The sequence below is a fragment of the Mustela erminea genome, chromosome 11 (assembly GCF_009829155.1).
Source record: "Mustela erminea isolate mMusErm1 chromosome 11, mMusErm1.Pri, whole genome shotgun sequence".
Lineage (NCBI taxonomy): Eukaryota > Metazoa > Chordata > Mammalia > Carnivora > Mustelidae > Mustela > Mustela erminea.
The window spans coordinates 19,296,275-19,314,555 of record NC_045624.1 but is presented as its reverse complement, the minus strand read 5'-3'; the positions used below and the strand labels follow the sequence as shown (position 1 = coordinate 19,314,555).

At 40.3% G+C, this 18,281-nt stretch overlaps 1 long non-coding RNA gene across 1 annotated transcript; it reads left to right on the top strand.

The window, feature by feature from the left end:
- The first annotated feature begins 42 nt into the window (after nt 1-42).
- Nucleotides 43-8,235, top strand: LOC116569299. Its single transcript, XR_004276966.1, has 3 exons — nt 43-53; nt 139-140; nt 8,177-8,235. It is a non-coding gene; the product is annotated as an uncharacterized LOC116569299 (long non-coding RNA).
- The last annotated feature ends 10,046 nt before the right edge of the window (nt 8,236-18,281 follow it).

Below are 18,281 nucleotides of genomic sequence, written 5' to 3'. Positions count from 1 at the left end.
CAAAAATGAGTTACTTTAAAAAAAATAGAAAAGAAAGAGTAGCAAGATAAACAGTTTGGCCGTCCTTACAAAGGTAAATGAGAAAATACAAAAATAATGAACCTTAGAAAAAAGAAAGCAAACAGACTAAAGGTCCAGCAGTGTTTTATTTTTTTAGCTCTACAAAATTATGTAAATTTGATACCATTATGTTTGAAAGTATAGATTAAATGGATGATATTCCAGAAAAATATATATCTCCATACAGACCTCAGGAGAAATAAGAGGTAGAAAACTGAATTATTCAACAACTATAGAAGTAATTGAATAGTTAATCAAAGATCTATCCTTTAAAATCTCAGTCCCGGAAAATTTATAGACAAGTACTATCAAATGTTCAAGAAACAGATAATTTTTATATAAATTATTCCAGGAATAGAAAAAGATGGAAGCCATCCTACCTTGTTATATGGTCATGGATAGAATATATTGATGGATAGAACCAAATATAATATATCACTATAAATACAAATAAATATCCTAAATAAAGTGTTATAAAATGATGATCTATAAGTATATAATCTCACAAATCTACACCATAGCCAAGTGTCATTTAATCCCATGAATTTAAGGATATTGCAATGCAGAAAATCTTTTTCATGTAATTTTCTATACTAACAAATAGGGAAATCAATATCAATATATGCTTTAAAGGGGCGCCTGGGTGGCTCAGTGGGTTAAAAACTCTGCCTTCGGCTCAGGCCATGATCCCAGGGTCCTGGGATCAAGCCTCACATCAGGCTCTCTGCTCAGCAGGAGCCTGCTTCCCTCTCTCTCTGCCTACCTCTCTGCCTACTTGTGATCTCTGTTTGTCAAATAAACAAATAAAATCTTAAAATATATATATATATATATATACACACATATATATATGTGTGTATATATATATATATATATATATACACACTTTAAAAATCTGCTCAAATTCAATTCCTATTTCTGATTAACATTACAAGCCTTAAACTAAAATAGGAAAGGAATGAAACACTCTTAACCTGATAAATGATCTCTGCCATAGATTCCAAACAAGCGGTAGAAATTTCTAGAAGCAGTAGGTACTTGGTGGGGGTGGGCAAGCACTGGGAACATTCTAGCTGAAATCGGGATGCGGGAGGGGGTATTAGCGTCAGCTCCTCTTTTCTAGCTGAAATCGGGATGCGGGAGGGGGTATTAGCGTCAGCTCCTCTGTTCTACATTGTACTGGAGCTTTGAGTCTGAAGGCAAAGAAATAAGTCACAAATATTGGGTAAGTAAGATAACTGCCTTTATGTATCACGAATTATGTTTAATTCCAGTGTTCCAGATAATTACGTAAGACTACTAGGGCTGATAAAGAAGTTCAGAAATTTGACCAGATTTGAAATCAGCATTTAAAAAACATATGACTGCCGGAGAGACTTGTGTATTCATTTGGTGGGATTGACTGTCCATAGTTTTAATTTTTTTAATTCTTAGTTTTTTGGCTTTTTTTTTTCATTGAGAGATAATTGATAGATAACACTGTATTCATTTTAGGTGCACAACATAATGATTTGGTACATGCATATATTGCAAATTGATGGGCACATTAAGTTAATATCCATCACCGCACATATTACAAATTTTTTTTTCTTGTGAGAACTTTGGAGATCTCCTCTCTTAGCAGCTTTCAAACTTACTTAGTATAGTCATATGTATAGTAGGTATACACAGACACCGTGCTGTACATTTCGTCTCAAGGACTTACTTATCTTAAAGATGGAAGTTTGTACCTTTTGCTCACTCCTACTCTACCCTCTAACACCCTCTAACAACCCCCAATCTAGTCGATGAGTTCACTGTTAAAAAATAAGTTTTAAAATTTCTTCTTTATTGAAATGACATTAACACGCAATGTTATGTTAGTTTCAGGCGTACAACATAGTGGCTTGACAACGCCACACTTTATGCTATGTTCACACGTGTAGCTACCGTCTGTCACCTTACAACACCATTACAATCCCTTGGCTACTGTCGCTTCATCCCCACGACATATTCATTCCATAAATGGAAACCTATCCCTCCCACTCCCCATCACCCATTTCACCTATCCCGACACCCCGTCCCTGTCTGGCAACCATCAGTTTGTTCTCTGTATTTATGGGTCTGTTTCTGCTTTTTTTATATACATACTTTTTTAAAAAGTCACACCATGCCAGAGCCCTTTTTTTTTTTTTTTTAAGATGCTATTTATTTATTAGAGAGAGAGAGAGCATGCACAGGTGGGAGGGAGGACAGAAAGAGAGGGAGAAGCAGGCTCCCCACTCATCAGGGATCCCAACACAGGGTTTGATCCCAGGGCTCTGAGATCATGACTTGAGCCAAAGTCAGAGGCTTAACCAACTGAACCACCCAGGTCTCCCACCACGGGTTTTGTGTGTTTTTTTTTATTTTATTTTAATTTTTTTTTTTTTTAGCACAACACCGTTGTCTTTCCCTATCCTGAACCATCCCCCTCCCACTGGTTCCCTTCCCTTCATAGAGGCAACCAACGTTACTGGTGTCTTGTATCTCCTTCTAGAGGTATTCTAGATGTACACAAACACAAACACACCTTTACATAAAATTTGCAGTATACTCTGAATCCTGCTTATGTCACTTCACAATATACACTGGACATTTTTTTTTCCCCAGTGTCAGTATTTATGGCAATGCCTCATTCTTTCAGAAGGCTGAATATTATTCTGTTTTTGGAATACTATTGATTTACTGCTATTGTTGTCCTTTAGGTCATTTTCAACCTTTTGCTGTTTTTAAACAACACTGTCATAAATATCCTTGAGTATGTGCAAATACACATTATAAATTATTTCAGGGGGAATTCCTGGGCCATAAGGTATGTGTATTTTAAGTTAATAGGTATTTCCCTTTCTTCCCAACATAATAATATGTTAAATCTGTTTTCAGTATAATGAATATATAAATACTGTTCACTGCTGAGCCAACTGACGTACCATAATTATGATTATTTTCTTGTGCAAATTTTTGTTTTACCTGGAGTTAAAAATATACTCATTTTTTCATTTGCTTAATATTCTTTGAATGGATAGTTAAGCTTTCCTGTATAATCACAGGGAAATGTAAAATGCCACTGCACAGAATTTTCTTCATAGTCAAACTTGTCAGGAAGTGGATCCATTCTAATTTTTATTTCTTGAAAATAGTCCTCCTGGAACCTCCACTTTCTGCTCCAATCTGGCCTCTCTGGGGTTTAACCTCTCCAGAAAAGAAATCTCTTTTCTGCTGCTGAAGTGGTTGAGACCGCCTGCCCTGAATTTGAAGTAGAGGTAGGAACATGTGTATTGCTCGCCAGCCTTTTAAACCATCTTCCTGTTTTTACCCCTTTGTACCCCTTCCTTCCAAACAATCTCGTGGTTTCCCAAGCTTTGCACAGTCGTTCATCATTCCGCACCCCCTTTCCCACCTTCACATAGTATGAGTTTGGGTTACACGTGCGTGATAAGGTAGAGTTTGAGCTTCTAGTTATTCTTTCCATTAGCGTTTGGGAGTGATTTTTAAGAGGAGAAAGGGGGTGTATTATATAGGGTCCCAAGAGGAAGGGCACAGCATACTGAGCTTGGGATAATTTGAGGAATGTTCAATAAAAGGTATAAGCTGGGTGGAGGGGAACCACAGGGAATAGCTCAGTCCCAGTGGCTTTTGGTTGAGGGGACCCTGTAAAGAGGCGACCAAAGAATTGCATCATCTTCCCTCCCTCTCTTCTCCTGGAGGTAGAGGGAGGGTTCCCCATAGGTGGCCCTCAACCTGGACTCAGAGGGCGAGGAAGATCATGGATGGCTCCCTCCACACTTAACAATCCCCTTGAGGCAGAAAGCAGTGGTAGAAACAGGAGGAGGGTAGGCCTAGGGGGAGGGACAGCAGATATCCGACACAAGCAGGAATGTCTTCTGCCAACTATTTAAAAACTGAAGTTCAGTCTCCTGGCTTTAAATGCTATCTCTGTATTTGTCACCTAAATTGATGTTATTAAGGCCTAAATTTATATCTCAAGCCAGAGTTCTTTAAAATCTAGACTTGTAGCTCCAACAGCCTACTTAACAGCTTCATTTGTGTGTCTAACTGACATCTCAAGCATAACACATTCAAAACAGAATTCCTGATTTCTACCACCAAACGTGTGCCTCCCCAGCCTTTCCAGAATTCGCAAAGCCCTGGCAGCCACCCAGGTGTTCAAGTCGAAAACCTGAGAGCCAGCATTTACTTTCCTCTCTCTCTCTCTCACTCTTTACTTGGAGTGCTATTAATTCTACCCTCAAAATGTATCTTGACTCCCGCCACTGCTCTCAATTCTTGTTGCCGTCACCCGAACCTGAGCCCCCATCATCTCTTGCCCCAGTGGGTAATTTAAAATCACTTCCAGTAATCAATCCATCCATCCATCAGCTTCTAATTGGTTTCTCTGTTTCAACTCTTGCTGTCCTGCAATTTCTTCTTCTCAGAGCAGCCAGAGTAATCTTAACTAGAACTTAGCCAGATAACACTCCCATGCTAAAACTGCTGTCATCGCCATGCTGAATGGAAATGTTCTCCAATACTTCAAGAGTAAATTCTTGAATAAAATTCTTGATACCAGGGATAAAGTTTTAACTGCTCATCATGTTTCAAGTTCCCACAGTCTTGGGTCTGCCTCTCCAACTTCTTACATGAATTCAAATGCAGCCTTCTGTTTTGTGTTGTTGTTTTTTTTTTTTTTTAATTCACCCATGGGAATAGCCCTCAAACAATGACTCCTGGGAATTGTGTATAAATATTGGAGAATCACGTAGTATAACTCTGAAATAGGACTGTAGGAGTTCAGGGTATGTCATCCCAAAGTATCCCACTTTGATATGTTATTTTGAGTTGCATGCATTTGAGAAAGAACAAACGCAAGGAGAGTGTTCTGGGAACTCCCTTTAGCTCCTAAAGACACACCCTCCAAAAGGAACTCAGTTGTCATTAATCTCCCCAGAGTTTCATCAACCTTGTGACTCTTATCACAGGAGAGGAGACCAGAAGTCAATATCGCACCAGACAGATTTTGTCATGAACTATCATACCTTCCATACGCTCTTCTAAGGATCCATTCATCTTCCCTAAACATCATTGACTCTCCCCTGACCCTATTACCAGGATATTTAAGCCTGAATTCTAAGCCACCTCAGAGAGTTACACATTTTTCCCTGCATATCTCTCATGCATGTATGACGTATACATCTTAATGAACTTCTGTTTGTTTTTCTCTTGTTAATCTGTCTTTTATTATAGGGTTCTCAGCTTAGAGCTGAGAATGGTACAGGGAAAATTATTTTTCTTCTCCAATACCCAACTCCTTCCACCTTTGACTTTGACGATGCACCTGTGTTCGGTAATATTTACCAGAGCTGCTTACGGGATTAAGCTGCAATCACTCAAGTGGAAGTTAGCCTGATAATGCACACTCTATTGGCTGCCTTCCCATCCCTGTCTCACTTCCCCACTCCTTTATGGAGCTTCTTCCTGCCCCTCCAGATGAAATTATTTGCACATGAATACTTGTCTTAAGTACTGCTTCTGGCAAAATTAAAAATGGAGGAATACTGAATTGAGGTGTATTCTTTCCCATTCTCCTAAACTTCACACCTGTTCTCCCAACTGTCTTCCCATGGTATGATTCCTAAGACTGAAAATAAAAGAGGTCTAGTTGTCAAGTCTAGAGAGTGGGGGTGGGGTGGGAAGCAGACCACTGGATTCTCTAGAACATTTTTATTAAATATATACATAATAAAACATATACATTAATAAAAATGAGGCAACTGGGTGACTCAGTTGGCTAAGCATCCGACTCTTGATTTTGACTCAGGTCATGATTTCAGGCCATGAGACTGAGCCCTGTGTCTGACTTCTCTCTGGGTGTGGAGCCTGCTTATGATTCTCTCTGTCCTTCTGCCCCTCTCCCCTTTACTCTCTCTCTCTCAAAAAAAGCAATAAAAATATATATTTAATATATTTTATTTATATACTTATAAGTATGATGTTTTTATATCTATATAAAATATTATCTGATAAGAGATAGGTGAGTTAAAGTAGAGTAATTCTGGGTTCCATTCACAGTTTGAAGGGTAAGTTCTTAAAGATAAAATTATGATTCTTATTTCAGCCCACATAATTCCCTCATTAAGTATGTATATGATGGAATTGATCTTTGTTGCTGGGAAGGATGCATTCGGTTGTTCCCCAGTTTTGTAATTAATCAACAAACCCATTTTTTCATTGATCTTTAAATTTTCAGTTTTAATTTATCAGCAGCTATATGATGTAGGTTAAAGCCTTGTTTTGTTTGGATTTGAAACATTTCAATTTGTGTCTGCTCACTAACCCTGGATAATGAATTTTTGCTTTCATATTTAATGCATGATGTCTGGACTTGGATGGTGCTAAGAAAAAGAAAAAAAAACTGAACAGAATACTGAAAGTTCCAACATCTCTTGGGGAACTATAGTTTAATGGGTACAAATTTCTGTCTGAGATGATGAAAAAATCCTGAAAATAGTGGTGATGGTTGCTCAACACTATGAAAGTGCTTAATGCCACTTCACTGTAAACTCTTAAAAATGGTTAAAATGGTACATTTTATGTTATGTTTATTTCTGCAGTAAAAAAATTTTTTTAAATTCCAAAATACTTATTTTTTATCAGGAAAAAATGGGAAGTTCCTTAAAATGTTTAAACTAGACCCCAAAGTCTATAACATTATCTGGAGTACAGACTTGAATATAGTTCTCTTAGCTCCAAGCTCAACCACTGTTCCCAGGAACTCAGCCCATTCTGTGGTGCATAGCAGGCCTCAAAGAAGTACTTACTGAATTGAATCTTGAATGGTTAAGTTGAGAATGAAACAAACCTACATTCATTATCCAGTAAGAACAGAGATTGAAAAGGATCTCTTCTCACAGGACAGATTCAATTCTCATCACTAATATTATTGTCTTGCTTGCTTTTGACCAACAGCCATTTATTATCCAGAAGACCACTCACATTGTCTCTTGCTCCTCTACCATGCTTCTCTGCTTGTTTCTTTAACCATTGCTTCAAATTCTTGCTTCCTCAGTCTTAAATGACTATTGTTTCAGTCTCAGGACATTGATATGAGCTCAAGGTCAAATCAAGGTCAAAATTCAGACCTTCTATTAACCTAATGTTAACCACATGTTAGCCCCCTAGGGAGTGAAAGCCTTGAATGCACACCACATCATACTTGGTAAGTATTTTTCTAGTCTTCCCTTGTCCTTGACATTTATGATGAGCACACAGCGATCTGTAGACCACTCTGCTCTCCTTCCAAACCACTGAAAGACCAGCCCCTCACTTGATCCCACCTCTCACCACCTCAATCTTCATCTGCTACTTCTATTTTGGTTCATTAACCCTAATGGGGTCCCAAATAAGTTCCAAATAATTCTCCCTGCCACATGATTCTAAACTATGGGTCACCTGCTCCTTCCCCACTACTTTACCAAACTCAGTACAAAGTATACTTTAATCTATAATGTTGTGTGAGTGTTTAACAACTGGTTCTCCCCTTAAACCAAACATGCAAAATAACCCACAAAGAAACAACAACAAAAACTACTTGATTTGTAGCATTTGTTGATTTCTTTGGTATAAACGCTTCTACCACAGTCAATGTGAAATGATCAGTGTGATGTCACCAATTGCAGAGTTTGGGAGACATACACAGTAGCACTTCATTATATGATATTTCCACCTGTGCTAGCCAGCCTCTAAGAAAGCCTCCCTGGTATTCACACCTAGTGTTTATTTCCACAGTGTTCCAGGTTGGTTTGGGTAACCAATAAAATACGGCAGAAGTGATGGTAAGTTACTCCCAAGGTTAGGCTACAAAAGACATTGCAGCTTTGCTCTCTCTCACTCTTTCTTTCTTTCTTTCTTTCTTTCTTTCTTTCTTCCTTTCTCTCTCTCTCTCTCTCTCTCTCATCATTCACTTAGGGGCCAGCTACCATGCTATGGGCAGCCTGATAGAGATGCCCATGCAGCAAGGAACTTAGGCCCCCAGCCAACAGCCAGGTTGGTTAACATTTGCTTGGAAGCAAATCCTCTGCCTCAGTCAAGCCTTGAGACATCTTGACTGCAATCTCATGAGAATCCCTGAGCCAGAGCTACCCAGCTAAGCTGCTCTCAGATTCTTGATTTAGAACTTTGGTGAGCTAATACATATTGTTATTTTTAGCTGCTCAGTTTTGGGGTAACGTGTTACACAGCAGCAGGTAACTAATACACCACCATACAGAAAAAAATCAATGTAAATAAACTCAAGAACAGATAGTAAAATAATAGTAGTAAAATAATTAGGAAATGAAAAGTTTTGAATAATTACTATCTTTGTTTTTAACAAAATTTATATAATTATGTTTATAAAAGTAAATTTTTAATATTGGTATTTAATTTAGACTTGAGAAATTCGTAAAATTTTAGCAGTCAGCTCTCATGAGTCTATATGAGCCAGTTCCAGCACCCCACTGACTTTCATCTGGTGGTTGCCAAACTTCTGGGGTTGTGTATACCTATCAGGAATGATTCTTTGAGTTTGTAATTGCAAAATAGCATGCAGTACTCTACTAATATGTTATAAAATCAAGAAAAAATAAACAGTATTTTCACATCTTTTTTTTTAAGATTTTATTTATTTATTTGTCAGAGAGAGAGCACGCAAGCAGGGGGAACAACAGGCAGAGGGAGGAGTAGGCTCCCCACCGAGCAAGAAGCCCGATGTGGGACTTGATTCCTGGACCCCGGGATCATGACCTGAGCCAAAGAAAGATGCTTTAACCAACTGAGCCACCCAAGCATCCCAAAATAAACAGTATTTTTAAAAAGATTTTATTCCATTTATTTGATATGACACTTTCCATTTTCAGTGGAAACAAACGTACTAAGCAAAATAAATGCTGTGGTCCCGTTAGATCATCACTGTTTTCACCCGCAAGGTGGCCCACGCGGAGGCCATGTGAGGAGAAGGCAATGTGTCAGCTTTGCAAATTTCTTGTTGTCCCCTTGCGCTGGCATTATTAAAATTCAATCAAATTTATGGCCTCTCCATAAGAATATTTTAAAGCCACTTCTTAATTTAGTGGATTAAATCCACACAAGATAATCTGCAAGATCATGTAACGGTGTGCATGCAAATCACACAATTTCACAATTCCATCGAATACAGTGAATGAGAATGGGGGTCACTGTCAATCTCAACTCACCGTAGAACCCCCACTCTTACCGGCTCACTTGGTAGACCACTGGTGGCAAATGCCCGAATGGACCACGTGAGGCTGGCAGGGTCAATCCATAGAGGAAGTATTAAAGTTTAACTCCTTTCCTTTTTTTTTTTTTTTTAAGATTTTTTTAATTTATTTATTTGACAGAGACAGATCACAAGTGAGCAGAGAGGCAGGCAGAGAAAGAGGAGGAAGCAGGCTCCCTGCTGAGCAGAGAGCCCGATGCGGGACTCGATCCCACGACCCCGAGATCATGACCTGAACTGAAGGCAGAGGCTTTAACCCACTGAGCCACCCAGGCGCCCCATCTCCTTTCCTTTTTAAAAGAGAAATAAATCGATGTTTTGTTATTTTCCCTCCTATACCAATGGACCATTTTACCCAACCCCTGGAACATCAGGAGTCTCCCCTACCTTCTCCCTTTAGAGACGTCTGCTCTAATCCTCTGCTGGCAACAAAGGCAGGCAAATGCTGTTAAACAGCCATGTAAGGCCTCCAACAAGGGCTCCTGAGAGGCACATACCCTTTCGTAAGAGGACGGGGAATCCCTGTAACTTGGATTTACAACACTACATTAAATGCAAGGGATATAAGAACACAAACGGCTAGAAAACACTTAGCTGTCTCTGCGGAGCTGATGAGATGAGACCACAAGAAGAATGTTTCAGAAACAAAAAACCTAAAACTTGCAGCCGAGGCCCAACAGGGGTGATGGATGGGACCTCGGGCTTGTGATGTCTGTTGAGAGTAGAAGTCAGAGAGAGCCAGATAGCTAAAGAGAGAGACTGTAAGAAATGATTTGCAAGCCCCTTTTGAGTCTCTAAAGTTTCCTTTTCTGGGAAGATTTAATAGAAGAATAAAGCAGTCACCCATCCTCCTGCATAACATCTATAAATGTGTTATTCTCTCCCCCCCCCCCACCGAAAGTCTTAAGAGATGATCATTCAAATGCATATTTTTCTGCATATTATAAAGTAATTTGTCACTTCCTTTGTGTTTTGATAGATGTTTCCTGGTGTTTAGCTCCAGAACGTTTCCTTTCAGGCATCTGAAGCTGTGACATTTCTTAGAGACTCCAGTGTGGTTTTAAAGAATCTGTTTCTGGGACACCTGAGTGGTTCAGTTGGTTAAGGTCATGACCTCAGGGTCCTGGGATCAAGCCCCGTATCGGGTTCCCTGCTCGATGGAGAGTCTGCTTCTCCTTCTCCCCCTGCTCATGCATGGTCTTATTCTCTCTTCCTCTCTCTCTCAAATAAAGAAAATCTTTAAAAAAATAAATAAATAAGGCTTCTCCTCTGACCATCACTGGCTCTCCAATGGAGGGGCTTAAGTCAGGGCAACTGGAGGGTGCTGGCGATTTACGATGGATGTGGCTCTTGGCCCACCTTAGCTAAGCTTCTTTATCCTTGTTCATAACACCTCTGACTCGCTGTTGGGATTAGGGTGCGGGTGGAGAGATATTGACAACATTTCTTTTAAAACAGATCGAAGCCTGTTTTAGATGTGGTATTCCAGGAGGAAAAAAAAAAACACATCCTAAAATCTCTCCCATAGCTCTCAATAAAGATAAATAAAATTACTTCCCCAGCCCTGGCATTTTCTGACTCTGACCCCTTTTCTCCTGCTTACAGTCTTGGGTTGAGATTATTTGTATTTTTTTTTTAAGATTTTATTTATTTATTTGACAGACAGAGATTACAGGTAGCCAGAGAGGCAGGCAGAGAGAGAGGAAGGAAAGCAGGCTCCCCCGCCAAGCAGAGAGCCCAATGCGGGGCTCGATCCCAGGATCCTGAGACCATGACCTGAGCTGAAGGCAGAGGCTTTAACCCACTGAGCCACCCAGGCGCCCCGAGATTATTTGTATTTATGGTTGAAAAAAACCTGAGGTCAAGAGGTTCAGCCCATTGACACAAAACTTGTTTCTAAGGTAAATAGAGATGCAGCCGGTCCCACATTCTGTGAAATATCCAAAGAGGGGAAGTAAAAGAACTTCTTTTTTCTTCTCTCTTGCTTCATGTTTTGCTGCCTCCCTCCCCAGGCATGGTCCAGGTTGAGTTAAGTTGACAGTCCTCATTTACTTTCTACTTGTTTTGAGAAGACTCTTGAACAGAATTAAACCTCAGGGGTAGGATAAGAAAACAGGTAGAAAGAGACAGGTTTGCTGGAGACATAAACCAGGAGGATGATTGCCGATATAAGGGACAGAAGAGGTTAATTAGAAATCTGTTTGGACATAAAGCAGAAAAGACAGAGGCTGGACAGCAGGATCAGGAAAGACAGGAATCAAGAAAACGGCACAGTTTTTTAGGCCATGATTTCACCTTTCTACACCATCTTGGGGCAAAAAATGAACAGAGACCCCGTTTCAGCATTTAAGACCGTGCAAACTGGAAGAGTACAGGGTCTTCCCTGAGCCTCGGGGTCTTTCTCCTAAATGCGCGCATACCCTGAACGTAGGATTGCCAGTAAAATGCAGGATACTCGGTTACATTTGATTTCAGAAGAAATAATAATTTTTTTTTACTCTAAGTATATTCCAGGGGCGCCTGGATGGCTCAGTCCGTCAAGCGTCTGCCTTCGGCTCAGGGCATGATCTCCCGGTCCTGAGATCAAGCCTGGCCTACGGTTCCCAGCTCAGTGGAGATCCTGCTTCTCCTTCTCTTTCTTCCTCTGCCCCTTCCCCTGCTTGGCCTCTCTCTCTCTCTCTCGAATAAGTAAATGTTTAAATCTTAAAAAAAAAAAATACGTATATTCCAAACAATGTATAACATAGGCTTAGGTTTAAAAAACGTGTTCTTTATCTGCAATTGAAACTTAATTGGATGCCCTGTATTTTTATTTGTTAAATCTGGCAACCCTAACTTAATTAATCTCAGATTACGCAGATTACTATTAAGCAGTTTTTCCTCTATTTCCCCTTCCCCCAGGCCCTAGTAACCCCTGATCTGCATTCTGTCTCTGTGGATTTGTCCATTCTGGACATTTATGTAAATGGAATCCTACAGTCTGGGGCCTTGCGTATGGTTTCCTTCCCTCCACCTGTTTCGGTCTCATTGTAACATGTATCAGTATTTTATTCCTTTTTATGGGGGAATGATATTTTCCCTGAGTTTTAAAATTCAGTTCCTAAATCTTATCCTGTTTTATAGAATTAGCAAATTTTGAACAATAAATTTTAAACTGACTGATTAATATTTAGCCATTTACATAGTTAATTAAAATTCCTCTAAAATTTCAACTAGTGCATACACTTAATATATTCAATTTTCTTTAATACTTTAATGAGCTTTTTAATTGAAGTATAACTCACATATAGAAAAGTACACAACTCATAAGTATGCAGCTGCATGAATTTCCACCAAATGAGCACTGCTAGGTGGCTATCACCCAGATCAAGAAATAGAACATACCCAGGGGTGCCTGGGTGGCTCAGTCATTAAGCGTCCGCCTTCACCTCAGGTCATGATCTCAGGGTCCTGGGATCGAGCCCCCTATCAGGCTCCTGGCTCAGCGGGGAGCCTGCTTCTCTCTCTCCAGCTCCCCTGTGCTTGTGTTCCCCCTCTATTTCTCTCTCTCTCTCTCATAAATAAAAAATCTTAAAAAAAGAAGAAAAGAAATAGAACATAACCAGATTGCAGAAGTTCCCTCCTGCACCTTTGCATTCTCCTGTGAAAGAGTTGTCTCTAAGTCTCGAATCCGTATGATTTTCTGTGGAAGATGGGCTTATCTGCCCAATGTTCTACCAATTATTTGCCAGTCACTCGTTTGCTTTAACAACAATGGATGCATGGTACAAAGGACAAGGTTCAGAAAGAAGCTCTGTGTTTGCCTTGTGGCTTCTAATATCCCTGGTGTGCGTGAGCGCGCGGGCGCGCGCGCACACACACACGCACACACACACACACACACACACATCCCAGAGGCCCTCCACGCACTCCCCCTGCACACGAGGGAACGGGTTCTTCCCTTTGTGCTGCTTATACAGCACACATTGCCCTTGAGTGTAAAAGAGGAAGTGCAAAACAATGACATTGTGTATCAATTACAGCTGGGTGTATGCTGAAGATCAACTCTTAGTTACTTATGTAGGTGTCCCCCTGGCAGGTGGGCAGTCAACCCTTCGGTTGTGAAAACCCTTCAGGTATTGCCAAGGATAGAGAGGGAGTCACTGGGCTTTATATTTGCTGCCAAGCATCCTCCTGCCCAGACTGGGTAAAGAGCTCCCACTTAGAAAAGATACCTTCAGACGAAGTATTTCTAGCTAGAATGAACTTTTTTGACAGCCCGATGAGCAGAAGACCCAGAGCTAAGCTAAATGGGGAAGGTCGTCAAGGGTTCAGGTGGGAAAAGCAGTTCCCGGGCGCCGAGCAGAGGGTTCTAGCAGCCCTCTACCTACCATTCCTACCAAGGAATCCTTGCAGGTTGTTGAAGGGAGACCCCACCAGATGAGTCATCCTCGGCCCCTTCGTCATTATTTTTGTTTTTATTTTCAAGAGTTTCTGACGTGAAGCCTCGGACTGATGAGTGATTTTTCGTCCCTGTGGCTTGTTAGGGGCGATCGGTCTGTGCAGCAAGGTTTCTTTGCAGGCTTCCGACGTCATCATGCCACTCGTCCTCCTGCAGGGGTTGAGGACACAGCACCCCAAAATATGCCACGTTGGCTTAGCGACTATTTTCAGCTTAAGTTACTTGATTAAAAAATTAAATGATTTTATATATTTATTTAAAGAGCGGGGGAGAGAGAGAGAGAGAGAAAGAGCACAAACTGGGGGAGGGGGGACAGAAGGAGAGGTAGAAGGAGACTCCCCGCTGAGCAGGGAACCCATGTTGGGCTCCATCCCAGAGTCCCCGGATCATGACCTGAGCCACCCAGGCGCCCCTCCGCGGAAGGTCCTCGAGAAGCAGGAGATGCAGACAGAGCTCTTCGACCTTCTCTCTTTCCACCTAAAAACAGGCCTAACATTTCCCAGGAGAAAGGTGCCCTCCTGGTACTGGGAATTGCATTTCTACCCAGAAAATGGAGCTCCCCTGATCCATTTTGCAACAGAATACTGGGAGGGTTCATTAGAATGAAAGCGGTTTAAGATCTAAGGCAAAAATCACAAACATGATTATCTGAGAGCACGTTGCCCTTCCAGAGCCCTGCCTGCAGCCTTTCTGCACAGAGCAAAGCCCTCTGGGAATGAGCACTTCCAACGAAAAATGGTTTATTATCATAATGGAGTATTCAATTACTTACTCTGATGAGAAGTAGAGGCGTTTCTAAATTCATTGTAGTAATTTAGAGTTTTGGGGGGAAATAATTAAAAATGTGGGCCACCTATGGGTGCTACATAATGTGGATGATCTAGTGTGGTTATAATGGGAATATAATACATTTTATTTATACAGTGTCTAGCTACAAAGAGTATATTAGGTATTTTGCAGTGGGGCTCAGAAGCCTAAAGCAAACAAGATTAAAATCAGCAATAAACCAGATCAGGAGAAGCCAGTGAAATTCAGCAATAAATTTGACGCAGAACCAATGTGTTATGCCGAAGGCCTTCTAGAATTTGCTGCAGGCTGATGCTTATGTTTTTCTGTTTTGTTTTGTTTTGTTTTGTTTGTTTGTTTACTGATAAAGAAGGATAGAAAAGGCGGGGTTGATGGCTGTGAAGGAGAGTCAGCCCGGGAGCGCTTACTGTTGTAGGAAGAACAATTCTGACTTTCTGGGGGGAGGAGAATGTTCATGGTCTGCAGATTTTTTTGAAAACCGTGTGCTTGTGAGCTCGCGTGCATGTACGTGTGTGAGGCTGTGAACATGAGTGGGGAGAGGGATTTACTTTCCCACAGTCACTCATGCCTGTGTGACTCATAATCCTTATTCGGCAAACCCTTCCTTGCTGCACAACCTCACATTACCTTCTGGGCTTCCCACTCATGTTTCCCTCTCCCCCTCCCAACCTCAATTTTATGTCTTCTACTCCCATTCTCAGCTTTCCATCTTAAGTCCTCTACTCTTGGCACCCCCCATGTTAGTGTAAAACACTGGGCAGAAATAAGACTGTGGCAATTGGATTTTGCAGAGGGCTGCTTAGCTTCTGCCTGTTCAGGACAGGAGGGATCCAGATTTAATGGTTTGGGGTTTATTGGGTCCAGGTATCTAAATATAGTAATACTTAGACAAATTCTTTGTCTCAGAACTTTATAAAACTGGCAGAAATGATTTGTTGAGAAAGGCTGGGCACACTCTGTGTTAGGAAAATAGCTTATTTTTCTCTAGGCACCTGTGTTAAGCATCTTCGAAAGCGAATCTCCTATCACCCTGGCAAAATCCTTAACCAGGGTGTTGAAGAGAGTGATTCTGGTCTCGTGTGTGCCCTCTTCTCTGTGTTCCGTGTTGTTCCTGCCGCAAATGGCAGAAGCACTGACCTGTCAAAGTCTCACCTCGAAGGACCAGTCCTTATTACATATTTTCTACAGAAGGCTTGCCTCTCTGCCATGTATTAGACAAATTACTTGCCGGTTGCCTGAATGCCTTGTTAACAAAAATGGGTGCATGTGCTCTAGCGTCTCTCATTCCACTCAGAGTGCCCTGCACGCTTGGGTCCCTTTGGTCTCTCTGCTTCCGCTCTGGCACATTCCACGTTCTGTCTGGTGGTGATGGATCCCAGAGCTGGTTCATCCCCCTTTGGCAGGAAGAATTGCTTCCTGTTTGGCAGCTAACCATACTGCTCCCAGCTACACCATGGTACCTTCTAGATAACATCATTAAACATCCTCTTCCTTCTGATGCCATTGACCGAAGGTGTTATCCATTAAATACTTTGTTTCTAAAACCATGTAGTGACATCAGATTGCAGGCATGAACCATGGTTGTGTTATTTCTCACATTGCTAGTGTGTTACTACGAGGTGAGCGCTATTTTCACATTTTCTTTATGTTCTTCCGTGTCTGGCTCCTTGCTATATATGTATCAAATACCCAACAAATATGCCTTTTCCATATACATGTTTTATACTTTTTCTTTTATTCCTCAACATCGTATTTTTAAAATGTTTAAACCTTCAGAGAAATTGAAAGAAAAACTATATTCTTAGATTAACCAATCGCTAATATCTGGCCACATTTACTTTATCTGTTTACACACATATTTATTTTTTTCTAAACCATTCGGAAATACCATGAAGAAACCATGAGTTTTCATCCATAAATTATTTCAAGACCCATTTCCTAAAAACAAGAATATTTTCCTATATAAACACAATACAACCATGATACCTAAGAAAAGAGATTAATATACAGTCTATGTTTAAAATTCAAGAATTGTATCAAAAATGTCTGCTATAATTGGTTTACTGCTTTTTAAAAAAATCTCAGATCCCATTAAGGTTCATGGATTGCCTTTTGTTCTTACATCCAAAAAGTCACTTTGAATGAATGCGGAAATTGAAAATCACTTGTCTGTCTCATGGTTCTTCTTGGTAGAATCTGGAATAATCATTTCTACCGAGAAAGATCAGAGAGGAACTGAGGATAACATATGTAGAGACTCTAGAACATAGCTTGCATATATATATATATGGCACTTATTGGGAAGATCGGGATTGTTACTGGGATTAGTACAGGGCTGATCTTCTGCTGATATGCACCAGCTTACACAATGATGTTAATACTGAAATACTATTTATTGTTGGTAAATAGCTATTATCTGGAGTCCCCATGATGTGCTCTCTCCCTCACACCTCTCACATGGTAGCACCTGAAGTCTTAATTCCTGGCATGCAGATGACCCTCCCTCTCAACCAAGGTTGAGACTTGGTCAGGCCCGATGTCATATCATTTTTAACTTTTAAAATACCACTCCTGGATCAGAAGAATGGAAACCTTGAATAGATACACTCCAGATCACTCTGTGTCTATTTCAGTTTTCCCATCTGTTAACTGAGATTATTGTTAAAAATTATTTTAGAGCTTCTGCTATTTTGTCAAGTCCACTCAATAGGTTTAGGATTTAGCAGGTCTTACTATTTAAGTCCTCTTGTTACCCTTTCCCATAATTCTCGGCATTTTGCTTTTCAGGACACACTCATGTATTATATATAAAAATCTTATTTATGTTTCCCCAAAGAAGAGCACATTTTCTCCATGATCACTCCAGCCAAAGAACCCAGCATTCAGTGCTCAGGTGAAAACCATGTTTATTAATTTACAAATGTTGGCACTGAATAGGTAGCAGGTGGTAATGACTGTTTCTTAAGAATTGTGTGCATAGCTGAGCATTTATTTACTTAATATTTTTGAAATTAAGTGTGAAAATCTCACAAACCTGTAAAGTTAAACAAATGTCATCAATTTAGCATTTACTTAGTGCACACAAGTGTTTATAAAAGTGGTACTTCTGAGCAATTATTTACATAACCGAAGAATTTGATGAGGTTTTGAGCAATCATTTAATTAAACTTTTAAAAAAGTTTAAGAATGTATAAAAGTGAACAAACTGTGTGTGTGGGAACCCTGAAAGACCTGTATCGGAATTGCCAGTGAAATCTTAGGAGAGCGTTTTGGAGGCTAAAATAAGACATGGACACAAAATTCTGGAAAATGATTGGAAATGGGAAGAGCAAAATGGGATCAAATTTTTAAAGTAGATGGTAATCGTCAAGGGACTGTTATCACCTTAGCAAGATACCAGTGTGAGCAGTGCGTAATACAAGGTATGGACAACAAACACAACCCACAGGAAGTAAAAGCCAGAATCTTGAAACTATTAAATTCTGTCAGAAACTCTGTATGTCAGATAAAGCTTGGAATAATATATTTAAATTATTGTTGTTTGAGCAGTTAATGCATTTTATAATACATCCCAACCCTCCAGGTGCCCAGTTCCCTTCCCAAGAAGCAACCCAGATGGTTATATATATGTTTAAGTTTTATGTATTTATTTTGAGAGAGAGAGGGCGTGGGGGAGGG